The sequence below is a fragment of the Medicago sativa genome, chromosome 2 (genome assembly GCF_051527215.1).
Source record: "Medicago sativa cultivar Bolivia chromosome 2, Bolivia_mono, whole genome shotgun sequence".
Classification (NCBI taxonomy): domain Eukaryota; kingdom Viridiplantae; phylum Streptophyta; class Magnoliopsida; order Fabales; family Fabaceae; genus Medicago; species Medicago sativa.
In genome coordinates, this window is record NC_140750.1 from 50,106,903 (window position 1) to 50,116,667 (window position 9,765).

A 9,765-nucleotide genomic window follows, 5' to 3' on the forward strand; every position below is an offset into this window, starting at 1 on the left:
CGTAAAATTACGCTAATTAACAAAAAGAACACGAAATTTTGGCAAAAAGAGGTGCAACACAAGGACTTCCCAGGAGGTCACCCATCCTAGTACTACTCTCGCCTAAGCACGCTTAACTGCGGAGTTCTGATGGGATCCGGTGCATTAGTGCTGGTATGATCGCACCTGAAAGTAAAGCGTTGTAATTTTATATATGCATTTCTAAGTTTATTTTTCAAAAAAGACGTCAAATTACGTTAATTAACGAATAGAGTTTTAGGTTGCGTTAATTAACGAAAAAAAATGAAATACAATCGAAGTTTAATTTTCAAAAACGACGTAAAATTACGCTAATTAACAAAAAGAACACGAAATTTTGGCAAAAAGAGGTGCAACACAAGGACTGCCCAGGAGGTCACCCATCCTAGTACTACTCTCGCCCAAGCACGCTTAACTGCGGAGTTCTGATGGGATCCGGTGCATTAGTGCTGGTATGATCGCACCTGAAAGTAAAGCGTTGTAATTGTATATATATGCATTTCTAAGTTTATTTTTCAAAAAAGACGTCAAATTACGTTAATTAACGAATAGAGTTTTAGGTTGCGTTAATTAACGAAAAAAAATGAAATACAATCGAAGTTTAATTTTCAAAAACGACGTAAAATTACGCTAATTAACAAAAAGAACACGAAATTTTGGCAAAAAGAGGTGCAACACAAGGACTTCCCAGGAGGTCACCCATCCTAGTACTACTCTCGCCCAAGCACGCTTAACTGCGGAGTTCTGATGGGATCCGGTGCATTAGTGCTGGTATGATCGCACCTGAAAGTAAAGCGTTGTAATTGTATATATGCATTTCTAAGTTTATTTTTCAAAAAAGACGTCAAATTACGTTAATTAACGAATAGAGTTTTAGGTTGCGTTAATTAACGAAAAAAAATGAAATACAATCGAAGTTTAATTTTCAAAAACGACGTAAAATTACGCTAATTAACAAAAAGAACACGAAATTTTGGCAAAAAGAGGTGCAACACAAGGACTTCCCAGGAGGTCACCCATCCTAGTACTACTCTCGCCCAAGCACGCTTAACTGCGGAGTTCTGATGGGATCCGGTGCATTAGTGCTGGTATGATCGCACCTGAAAGTAAAGCGTTGTAATTGTATATATGCATTTCTAAGTTTATTTTTCAAAAAAGACGTCAAATTACGTTAATTAACGAATAGAGTTTTAGGTTGCGTTAATTAACGAAAAAAATGAAATACAATCGAAGTTTAATTTTCAAAAACGACGTAAAATTACGCTAATTAACAAAAAGAACACGAAATTTTGGCAAAAAGAGGTGCAACACAAGGACTTCCCAGGAGGTCACCCATCCTAGTACTACTCTCGCCTAAGCACGCTTAACTGCGGAGTTCTGATGGGATCCGGTGCATTAGTGCTGGTATGATCGCACCTGAAAGTAAAGCGTTGTAATTTTATATATGCATTTCTAAGTTTATTTTTCAAAAAAGACGTCAAATTACGTTAATTAACGAATAGAGTTTTAGGTTGCGTTAATTAACGAAAAAAAATGAAATACAATCGAAGTTTAATTTTCAAAAACGACGTAAAATTACGCTAATTAACAAAAAGAACACGAAATTTTGGCAAAAAGAGGTGCAACACAAGGACTGCCCAGGAGGTCACCCATCCTAGTACTACTCTCGCCCAAGCACGCTTAACTGCGGAGTTCTGATGGGATCCGGTGCATTAGTGCTGGTATGATCGCACCTGAAAGTAAAGCGTTGTAATTGTATATATATGCATTTCTAAGTTTATTTTTCAAAAAAGACGTCAAATTACGTTAATTAACGAATAGAGTTTTAGGTTGCGTTAATTAACGAAAAAAAATGAAATACAATCGAAGTTTAATTTTCAAAAACGACGTAAAATTACGCTAATTAACAAAAAGAACACGAAATTTTGGCAAAAAGAGGTGCAACACAAGGACTTCCCAGGAGGTCACCCATCCTAGTACTACTCTCGCCCAAGCACGCTTAACTGCGGAGTTCTGATGGGATCCGGTGCATTAGTGCTGGTATGATCGCACCTGAAAGTAAAGCGTTGTAATTGTATATATGCATTTCTAAGTTTATTTTTCAAAAAAGACGTCAAATTACGTTAATTAACGAATAGAGTTTTAGGTTGCGTTAATTAACGAAAAAAAATGAAATACAATCGAAGTTTAATTTTCAAAAACGACGTAAAATTACGCTAATTAACAAAAAGAACACGAAATTTTGGCAAAAAGAGGTGCAACACAAGGACTTCCCAGGAGGTCACCCATCCTAGTACTACTCTCGCCCAAGCACGCTTAACTGCGGAGTTCTGATGGGATCCGGTGCATTAGAGCTGGTATGATCGCACCTGAAAGTAAAGCGTTGTAATTGTATATATGCATTTCTAAGTTTATTTTTCAAAAAAGACGTCAAATTACGTTAATTAACGAATAGAGTTTTAGGTTGCGTTAATTAACGAAAAAAAATGAAATACAATCGAAGTTTAATTTTCAAAACCGACGTAAAATTACGCTAATTAACAAAAAGAACACGAAATTTTGGCAAAAAGAGGTGCAACACAAGGACTTCCCAGTAGGTCACCCATCCTAGTACTACTCTCGCCCAAGCACGCTTAACTGCGGAGTTCTGATGGGATCCGGTGCATTAGTGCTGGTATGATCGCACCTGAAAGTAAAGCGTTGTAATTGTATATATATGCATTTCTAAGTTTATTTTTCAAAAAAGACGTCAAATTACGTTAATTAACGAATAGAGTTTTAGGTTGCGTTAATTAACGAAAAAAAATGAAATACAATCGAAGTTTAATTTTCAAAAACGACGTAAAATTACGCTAATTAACAAAAAGAACACGAAATTTTGGCAAAAAGAGGTGCAACACAAGGACTTCCCAGGAGGTCACCCATCCTAGTACTACTCTCGCCCAAGCACGCTTAACTGCGGAGTTCTGATGGGATCCGGTGCATTAGTGCTGGTATGATCGCACCTGAAAGTAAAGCGTTGTAATTGTATATATGCATTTCTAAGTTTATTTTTCAAAAAAGACGTCAAATTACGTTAATTAACGAATAGAGTTTTAGGTTGCGTTAATTAACGAAAAAAAATGAAATACAATCGAAGTTTAATTTTCAAAAACGACGTAAAATTACGCTAATTAACAAAAAGAACACGAAATTTTGGCAAAAAGAGGTGCAACACAAGGACTTCCCAGGAGGTCACCCATCCTAGTACTACTCTCGCCCAAGCACGCTTAACTGCGGAGTTCTGATGGGATCCGGTGCATTAGAGCTGGTATGATCGCACCTGAAAGTAAAGCGTTGTAATTGTATATATGCATTTCTAAGTTTATTTTTCAAAAAAGACGTCAAATTACGTTAATTAACGAATAGAGTTTTAGGTTGCGTTAATTAACGAAAAAAAATGAAATACAATCGAAGTTTAATTTTCAAAACCGACGTAAAATTACGCTAATTAACAAAAAGAACACGAAATTTTGGCAAAAAGAGGTGCAACACAAGGACTTCCCAGTAGGTCACCCATCCTAGTACTACTCTCGCCCAAGCACGCTTAACTGCGGAGTTCTGATGGGATCCGGTGCATTAGTGCTGGTATGATCGCACCTGAAAGTAAAGCGTTGTAATTGTATATATATGCATTTCTAAGTTTATTTTTCAAAAAAGACGTCAAATTACGTTAATTAACGAATAGAGTTTTAGGTTGCGTTAATTAACGAAAAAAAATGAAATACAATCGAAGTTTAATTTTCAAAAACGACGTAAAATTACGCTAATTAACAAAAAGAACACGAAATTTTGGCAAAAAGAGGTGCAACACAAGGACTTCCCAGGAGGTCACCCATCCTAGTACTACTCTCGCCCAAGCACGCTTAACTGCGGAGTTCTGATGGGATCCGGTGCATTAGTGCTGGTATGATCGCACCTGAAAGTAAAGCGTTGTAATTGTATATATGCATTTCTAAGTTTATTTTTCAAAAAAGACGTCAAATTACGTTAATTAACGAATAGAGTTTTAGGTTGCGTTAATTAACGAAAAAAAATGAAATACAATCGAAGTTTAATTTTCAAAAACGACGTAAAATTACGCTAATTAACAAAAAGAACACGAAATTTTGGCAAAAAGAGGTGCAACACAAGGACTTCCCAGGAGGTCACCCATCCTAGTACTACTCTCGCCCAAGCACGCTTAACTGCGGAGTTCTGATGGGATCCGGTGCATTAGTGCTGGTATGATCGCACCTGAAAGTAAAGCGTTGTAATTGTATATATGCATTTCTAAGTTTATTTTTCAAAAAAGACGTCAAATTACGTTAATTAACGAATAGAGTTTTAGGTTGCGTTAATTAACGAAAAAAAATGAAATACAATCGAAGTTTAATTTTCAAAAACGACGTAAAATTACGCTAATTAACAAAAAGAACACGAAATTTTGGCAAAAAGAGGTGCAACACAAGGACTTCCCAGGAGGTCACCCATCCTAGTACTACTCTCGCCCAAGCACGCTTAACTGCGGAGTTCTGATGGGATCCGGTGCATTAGTGCTGGTATGATCGCACCTGAAAGTAAAGCGTTGTAATTGTATATATGCATTTCTAAGTTTATTTTTCAAAAAAGACGTCAAATTACGTTAATTAACGAATAGAGTTTTAGGTTGCGTTAATTAACGAAAAAAAATGAAATACAATCGAAGTTTAATTTTCAAAAACGACGTAAAATTACGCTAATTAACAAAAAGAACACGAAATTTTGGCAAAAAGAGGTGCAACACAAGGACTTCCCAGGAGGTCACCCATCCTAGTACTACTCTCGCCCAAGCACGCTTAACTGCGGAGTTCTGATGGGATCCGGTGCATTAGTGCTGGTATGATCGCACCTGAAAGTAAAGCGTTGTAATTGTATATATATGCATTTCTAAGTTTATTTTTCAAAAAAGACGTCAAATTACGTTAATTAACGAATAGAGTTTTAGGTTGCGTTAATTAACGAAAAAAAATGAAATACAATCGAAGTTTAATTTTCAAAAACGACGTAAAATTACGCTAATTAACAAAAAGAACACGAAATTTTGGCAAAAAGAAGTGCAACACAAGGACTTCCCAGGAGGTCACCCATCCTAGTACTACTCTCGCCCAAGCACGCTTAACTGCGGAGTTCTGATGGGATCCGGTGCATTAGTGCTGGTATGATCGCACCTGAAAGTAAAGCGTTGTAATTGTATATATGCATTTCTAAGTTTATTTTTCAAAAAAGACGTCAAATTACGTTAATTAACGAATAGAGTTTTAGGTTGCGTTAATTAACGAAAAAAAATGAAATACAATCGAAGTTTAATTTTCAAAAACGACGTAAAATTACGCTAATTAACAAAAAGAACACGAAATTTTGGCAAAAAGAGGTGCAACACAAGGACTTCCCAGGAGGTCACCCATCCTAGTACTACTCTCTCCCAAGCACGCTTAACTGCGGAGTTCTGATGGGATCCGGTGCATTAGAGCTGGTATGATCGCACCTGAAAGTAAAGCGTTGTAATTGTATATATGCATTTCTAAGTTTATTTTTCAAAAAAGACGTCAAATTACGTTAATTAACGAATAGAGTTTTAGGTTGCGTTAATTAACGAAAAAAATGAAATACAATCGAAGTTTAATTTTCAAAAACGACGTAAAATTACGCTAATTAACAAAAAGAACACGAAATTTTGGCAAAAAGAGGTGCAACACAAGGACTTCCCAGTAGGTCACCCATCCTAGTACTACTCTCGCCCAAGCACGCTTAACTGCGGAGTTCTGATGGGATCCGGTGCATTAGTGCTGGTATGATCGCACCTGAAAGTAAAGCGTTGTAATTGTATATATGCATTTCTAAGTTTATTTTTCAAAAAAGACGTCAAATTACGTTAATTAACGAATAGAGTTTTAGGTTGCGTTAATTAACGAAAAAAAATGAAATACAATCGAAGTTTAATTTTCAAAAACGACGTAAAATTACGCTAATTAACAAAAAGAACACGAAATTTTGGCAAAAAGAGGTGCAACACAAGGACTTCCCAGGAGGTCACCCATCCTAGTACTACTCTCGCCCAAGCACGCTTAACTGCGGAGTTCTGATGGGATCCGGTGCATTAGTGCTGGTATGATCGCACCTGAAAGTAAAGCGTTGTAATTGTATATATGCATTTCTAAGTTTATTTTTCAAAAAAGACGTCAAATTACGTTAATTAACGAATAGAGTTTTAGGTTGCGTTAATTAACGAAAAAAAATGAAATACAATCGAAGTTTAATTTTCAAAAACGACGTAAAATTACGCTAATTAACAAAAAGAACACGAAATTTTGGCAAAAAGAGGTGCAACACAAGGACTTCCCAGGAGGTCACCCATCCTAGTACTACTCTCGCCCAAGCACGCTTAACTGCGGAGTTCTGATGGGATCCGGTGCATTAGTGCTGGTATGATCGCACCTGAAAGTAAAGCGTTGTAATTGTATATATGCATTTCTAAGTTTATTTTTCAAAAAAGACGTCAAATTACGTTAATTAACGAATAGAGTTTTAGGTTGCGTTAATTAACGAAAAAAAATGAAATACAATCGAAGTTTAATTTTCAAAAACGACGTAAAATTACGCTAATTAACAAAAAGAACACGAAATTTTGGCAAAAAGAGGTGCAACACAAGGACTTCCCAGGAGGTCACCCATCCTAGTACTACTCTCGCCCAAGCACGCTTAACTGCAGAGTTCTGATGGGATCCGGTGCATTAGTGCTGGTATGATCGCACCTGAAAGTAAAGCGTTGTAATTGTATATATATGCATTTCTAAGTTTATTTTTCAAAAAAGACGTCAAATTACGTTAATTAACGAATAGAGTTTTAGGTTGCGTTAATTAACGAAAAAAAATGAAATACAATCGAAGTTTAATTTTCAAAAACGACGTAAAATTACGCTAATTAACAAAAAGAACACGAAATTTTGGCAAAAAGAGGTGCAACACAAGGACTTCCCAGGAGGTCACCCATCCTAGTACTACTCTCGCCCAAGCACGCTTAACTGCGGAGTTCTGATGGGATCCGGTGCATTAGTGCTGGTATGATCGCACCTGAAAGTAAAGCGTTGTAATTGTATATATATGCATTTCTAAGTTTATTTTTCAAAAAAGACGTCAAATTACGTTAATTAACGAATAGAGTTTTAGGTTGCGTTAATTAACGAAAAAAAATGAAATACAATCGAAGTTTAATTTTCAAAAACGACGTAAAATTACGCTAATTAACAAAAAGAACACGAAATTTTGGCAAAAAGAGGTGCAACACAAGGACTTCCCAGGAGGTCACCCATCCTAGTACTACTCTCGCCCAAGCACGCTTAACTGCGGAGTTCTGATGGGATCCGGTGCATTAGTGCTGGTATGATCGCACCTGAAAGTAAAGCGTTGTAATTGTATATATGCATTTCTAAGTTTATTTTTCAAAAAAGACGTCAAATTACGTTAATTAACGAATAGAGTTTTAGGTTGCGTTAATTAACGAAAAAAAATGAAATACAATCGAAGTTTAATTTTCAAAAACGACGTAAAATTACGCTAATTAACAAAAAGAACACGAAATTTTGGCAAAAAGAGGTGCAACACAAGGACTTCCCAGGAGGTCACCCATCCTAGTACTACTCTCGCCCAAGCACGCTTAACTGCGGAGTTCTGATGGGATCCGGTGCATTAGTGCTGGTATGATCGCACCTGAAAGTAAAGCGTTGTAATTGTATATATATATGCATTTCTAAGTTTATTTTTCAAAAAAGACGTCAAATTACGTTAATTAACGAATAGAGTTTTAGGTTGCGTTAATTAACGAAAAAAAATGAAATACAATTGAAGTTTAATTTTCAAAAACGACGTAAAATTACGCTAATTAACAAAAAGAACACGAAATTTTGGCAAAAAGAGGTGCAACACAAGGACTTCCCAGGAGGTCACCCATCCTAGTACTACTCTCGCCCAAGCACGCTTAACTGCGGAGTTCTGATGGGATCCGGTGCATTAGTGCTGGTATGATCGCACCTGAAAGTAAAGCGTTGTAATTGTATATATGCATTTCTAAGTTTATTTTTCAAAAAAGACGTCAAATTACGTTAATTAACGAATAGAGTTTTAGGTTGCGTTAATTAACGAAAAAAAATGAAATACAATCGAAGTTTAATTTTCAAAAACGACGTAAAATTACGCTAATTAACAAAAAGAACACGAAATTTTGGCAAAAAGAGGTGCAACACAAGGACTTCCCAGGAGGTCACCCATCCTAGTACTACTCTCGCCCAAGCACGCTTAACTGCGGAGTTCTGATGGGATCCGGTGCATTAGTGCTGGTATGATCGCACCTGAAAGTAAAGCGTTGTAATTGTATATATATATGCATTTCTAAGTTTATTTTTCAAAAAAGACGTCAAATTACGTTAATTAACGAATAGAGTTTTAGGTTGCGTTAATTAACGAAAAAAAATGAAATACAATCGAAGTTTAATTTTCAAAAACGACGTAAAATTACGCTAATTAACAAAAAGAACACGAAATTTTGGCAAAAAGAGGTGCAACACAAGGACTTCCCAGGAGGTCACCCATCCTAGTACTACTCTCGCCCAAGCACGCTTAACTGCGGAGTTCTGATGGGATCCGGTGCATTAGTGCTGGTATGATCGCACCTGAAAGTAAAGCGTTGTAATTGTATATATGCATTTCTAAGTTTATTTTTCAAAAAAGACGTCAAATTACGTTAATTAACGAATAGAGTTTTAGGTTGCGTTAATTAACGAAAAAAAATGAAATACAATCGAAGTTTAATTTTCAAAAACGACGTAAAATTACGCTAATTAACAAAAAGAACACGAAATTTTGGCAAAAAGAGGTGCAACACAAGGACTTCCCAGGAGGTCACCCATCCTAGTACTACTCTCGCCCAAGCACGCTTAACTGCGGAGTTCTGATGGGATCCGGTGCATTAGAGCTGGTATGATCGCACCTAAAAGTAAAGCGTTGTAATTGTATATATGCATTTCTAAGTTTATTTTTCAAAAAAGACGTCAAATTACGTTAATTAACGAATAGAGTATTAGGTTGCGTTAATTAACGAAAAAAAATGAAATACAATCGAAGTTTAATTTTCAAAAACGACGTAAAATTACGCTAATTAACAAAAAGAACACGAAATTTTGGCAAAAAGAGGTGCAACACAAGGACTTCCCAGTAGGTCACCCATCCTAGTACTACTCTCGCCCAAGCACGCTTAACTGCGGAGTTCTGATGGGATCCGGTGCATTAGTGCTGGTATGATCGCACCTGAAAGTAAAGCGTTGTAATTGTATATATGCATTTCTAAGTTTATTTTTCAAAAAAGACGTCAAATTACGTTAATTAACGAATAGAGTTTTAGGTTGCGTTAATTAACGAAAAAAAATGAAATACAATCGAAGTTTAATTTTCAAAAACGACGTAAAATTACGCTAATTAACAAAAAGAACACGAAATTTTGGCAAAAAGAGGTGCAACACAAGGACTTCCCAGGAGGTCACCCATCCTAGTACTACTCTCGCCCAAGCACGCTTAACTGCGGAGTTCTGATGGGATCCGGTGCATTAGTGCTGGTATGATCGCACCTGAAAGTAAAGCGTTGTAATTGTATATATGCATTTCTAAGTTTATTTTTCAAAAAAGACGTCAAATTAC

General features: G+C 36.2%; 31 non-coding genes across 31 annotated transcripts; all 31 read right to left on the reverse strand.

Moving 5' to 3' along the window:
• Positions 1-48: 48 nt before the first annotated feature.
• LOC146947733 (5S ribosomal RNA) lies at positions 49-167 on the reverse strand. The gene has a single exon (XR_015029178.1). It is a non-coding gene; the product is annotated as a 5S ribosomal RNA (ribosomal RNA).
• Positions 168-365: 198 nt separating this feature from the next.
• On the reverse strand, positions 366-484 carry LOC146947734 (5S ribosomal RNA). The gene has a single exon (XR_015029184.1). It is a non-coding gene; the product is annotated as a 5S ribosomal RNA (ribosomal RNA).
• Positions 485-684: 200 nt separating this feature from the next.
• LOC146947735 (5S ribosomal RNA) lies at positions 685-803 on the reverse strand. Its single transcript, XR_015029901.1, has one exon. It is a non-coding gene; the product is annotated as a 5S ribosomal RNA (ribosomal RNA).
• A 198-nt stretch (positions 804-1,001) lies between these two features.
• On the reverse strand, positions 1,002-1,120 carry LOC146947736 (5S ribosomal RNA). The gene has a single exon (XR_015029902.1). It is a non-coding gene; the product is annotated as a 5S ribosomal RNA (ribosomal RNA).
• A 197-nt stretch (positions 1,121-1,317) lies between these two features.
• Positions 1,318-1,436, reverse strand: LOC146947737 (5S ribosomal RNA). The gene has a single exon (XR_015029179.1). It is a non-coding gene; the product is annotated as a 5S ribosomal RNA (ribosomal RNA).
• A 198-nt stretch (positions 1,437-1,634) lies between these two features.
• Positions 1,635-1,753, reverse strand: LOC146947738 (5S ribosomal RNA). Its single transcript, XR_015029185.1, has one exon. It is a non-coding gene; the product is annotated as a 5S ribosomal RNA (ribosomal RNA).
• A 200-nt stretch (positions 1,754-1,953) lies between these two features.
• On the reverse strand, positions 1,954-2,072 carry LOC146947739 (5S ribosomal RNA). The gene has a single exon (XR_015029903.1). It is a non-coding gene; the product is annotated as a 5S ribosomal RNA (ribosomal RNA).
• A 198-nt stretch (positions 2,073-2,270) lies between these two features.
• On the reverse strand, positions 2,271-2,389 carry LOC146947740 (5S ribosomal RNA). Its single transcript, XR_015028983.1, has one exon. It is a non-coding gene; the product is annotated as a 5S ribosomal RNA (ribosomal RNA).
• A 198-nt stretch (positions 2,390-2,587) lies between these two features.
• LOC146947741 (5S ribosomal RNA) lies at positions 2,588-2,706 on the reverse strand. Its single transcript, XR_015028909.1, has one exon. It is a non-coding gene; the product is annotated as a 5S ribosomal RNA (ribosomal RNA).
• Positions 2,707-2,906: 200 nt separating this feature from the next.
• Positions 2,907-3,025, reverse strand: LOC146947742 (5S ribosomal RNA). The gene has a single exon (XR_015029905.1). It is a non-coding gene; the product is annotated as a 5S ribosomal RNA (ribosomal RNA).
• Positions 3,026-3,223: 198 nt separating this feature from the next.
• LOC146947743 (5S ribosomal RNA) lies at positions 3,224-3,342 on the reverse strand. The gene has a single exon (XR_015028984.1). It is a non-coding gene; the product is annotated as a 5S ribosomal RNA (ribosomal RNA).
• A 198-nt stretch (positions 3,343-3,540) lies between these two features.
• LOC146947744 (5S ribosomal RNA) lies at positions 3,541-3,659 on the reverse strand. The gene has a single exon (XR_015028910.1). It is a non-coding gene; the product is annotated as a 5S ribosomal RNA (ribosomal RNA).
• A 200-nt stretch (positions 3,660-3,859) lies between these two features.
• On the reverse strand, positions 3,860-3,978 carry LOC146947745 (5S ribosomal RNA). Its single transcript, XR_015029906.1, has one exon. It is a non-coding gene; the product is annotated as a 5S ribosomal RNA (ribosomal RNA).
• Positions 3,979-4,176: 198 nt separating this feature from the next.
• LOC146947746 (5S ribosomal RNA) lies at positions 4,177-4,295 on the reverse strand. Its single transcript, XR_015029907.1, has one exon. It is a non-coding gene; the product is annotated as a 5S ribosomal RNA (ribosomal RNA).
• A 198-nt stretch (positions 4,296-4,493) lies between these two features.
• Positions 4,494-4,612, reverse strand: LOC146947747 (5S ribosomal RNA). The gene has a single exon (XR_015029908.1). It is a non-coding gene; the product is annotated as a 5S ribosomal RNA (ribosomal RNA).
• A 198-nt stretch (positions 4,613-4,810) lies between these two features.
• On the reverse strand, positions 4,811-4,929 carry LOC146947748 (5S ribosomal RNA). The gene has a single exon (XR_015029909.1). It is a non-coding gene; the product is annotated as a 5S ribosomal RNA (ribosomal RNA).
• Positions 4,930-5,129: 200 nt separating this feature from the next.
• Positions 5,130-5,248, reverse strand: LOC146947749 (5S ribosomal RNA). The gene has a single exon (XR_015028859.1). It is a non-coding gene; the product is annotated as a 5S ribosomal RNA (ribosomal RNA).
• A 198-nt stretch (positions 5,249-5,446) lies between these two features.
• Positions 5,447-5,565, reverse strand: LOC146947750 (5S ribosomal RNA). Its single transcript, XR_015029286.1, has one exon. It is a non-coding gene; the product is annotated as a 5S ribosomal RNA (ribosomal RNA).
• Positions 5,566-5,762: 197 nt separating this feature from the next.
• Positions 5,763-5,881, reverse strand: LOC146947751 (5S ribosomal RNA). The gene has a single exon (XR_015028911.1). It is a non-coding gene; the product is annotated as a 5S ribosomal RNA (ribosomal RNA).
• Positions 5,882-6,079: 198 nt separating this feature from the next.
• On the reverse strand, positions 6,080-6,198 carry LOC146947752 (5S ribosomal RNA). Its single transcript, XR_015029910.1, has one exon. It is a non-coding gene; the product is annotated as a 5S ribosomal RNA (ribosomal RNA).
• A 198-nt stretch (positions 6,199-6,396) lies between these two features.
• On the reverse strand, positions 6,397-6,515 carry LOC146947753 (5S ribosomal RNA). The gene has a single exon (XR_015029911.1). It is a non-coding gene; the product is annotated as a 5S ribosomal RNA (ribosomal RNA).
• A 198-nt stretch (positions 6,516-6,713) lies between these two features.
• LOC146947754 (5S ribosomal RNA) lies at positions 6,714-6,832 on the reverse strand. The gene has a single exon (XR_015028959.1). It is a non-coding gene; the product is annotated as a 5S ribosomal RNA (ribosomal RNA).
• A 200-nt stretch (positions 6,833-7,032) lies between these two features.
• On the reverse strand, positions 7,033-7,151 carry LOC146947755 (5S ribosomal RNA). The gene has a single exon (XR_015029912.1). It is a non-coding gene; the product is annotated as a 5S ribosomal RNA (ribosomal RNA).
• Positions 7,152-7,351: 200 nt separating this feature from the next.
• Positions 7,352-7,470, reverse strand: LOC146947756 (5S ribosomal RNA). Its single transcript, XR_015029913.1, has one exon. It is a non-coding gene; the product is annotated as a 5S ribosomal RNA (ribosomal RNA).
• Positions 7,471-7,668: 198 nt separating this feature from the next.
• Positions 7,669-7,787, reverse strand: LOC146947757 (5S ribosomal RNA). The gene has a single exon (XR_015029914.1). It is a non-coding gene; the product is annotated as a 5S ribosomal RNA (ribosomal RNA).
• A 202-nt stretch (positions 7,788-7,989) lies between these two features.
• On the reverse strand, positions 7,990-8,108 carry LOC146947758 (5S ribosomal RNA). Its single transcript, XR_015029916.1, has one exon. It is a non-coding gene; the product is annotated as a 5S ribosomal RNA (ribosomal RNA).
• A 198-nt stretch (positions 8,109-8,306) lies between these two features.
• LOC146947759 (5S ribosomal RNA) lies at positions 8,307-8,425 on the reverse strand. Its single transcript, XR_015029917.1, has one exon. It is a non-coding gene; the product is annotated as a 5S ribosomal RNA (ribosomal RNA).
• A 202-nt stretch (positions 8,426-8,627) lies between these two features.
• LOC146947760 (5S ribosomal RNA) lies at positions 8,628-8,746 on the reverse strand. The gene has a single exon (XR_015029918.1). It is a non-coding gene; the product is annotated as a 5S ribosomal RNA (ribosomal RNA).
• A 198-nt stretch (positions 8,747-8,944) lies between these two features.
• On the reverse strand, positions 8,945-9,063 carry LOC146947761 (5S ribosomal RNA). The gene has a single exon (XR_015028985.1). It is a non-coding gene; the product is annotated as a 5S ribosomal RNA (ribosomal RNA).
• Positions 9,064-9,261: 198 nt separating this feature from the next.
• Positions 9,262-9,380, reverse strand: LOC146947762 (5S ribosomal RNA). Its single transcript, XR_015028912.1, has one exon. It is a non-coding gene; the product is annotated as a 5S ribosomal RNA (ribosomal RNA).
• Positions 9,381-9,578: 198 nt separating this feature from the next.
• On the reverse strand, positions 9,579-9,697 carry LOC146947763 (5S ribosomal RNA). The gene has a single exon (XR_015029919.1). It is a non-coding gene; the product is annotated as a 5S ribosomal RNA (ribosomal RNA).
• Positions 9,698-9,765: the final 68 nt, after the last annotated feature.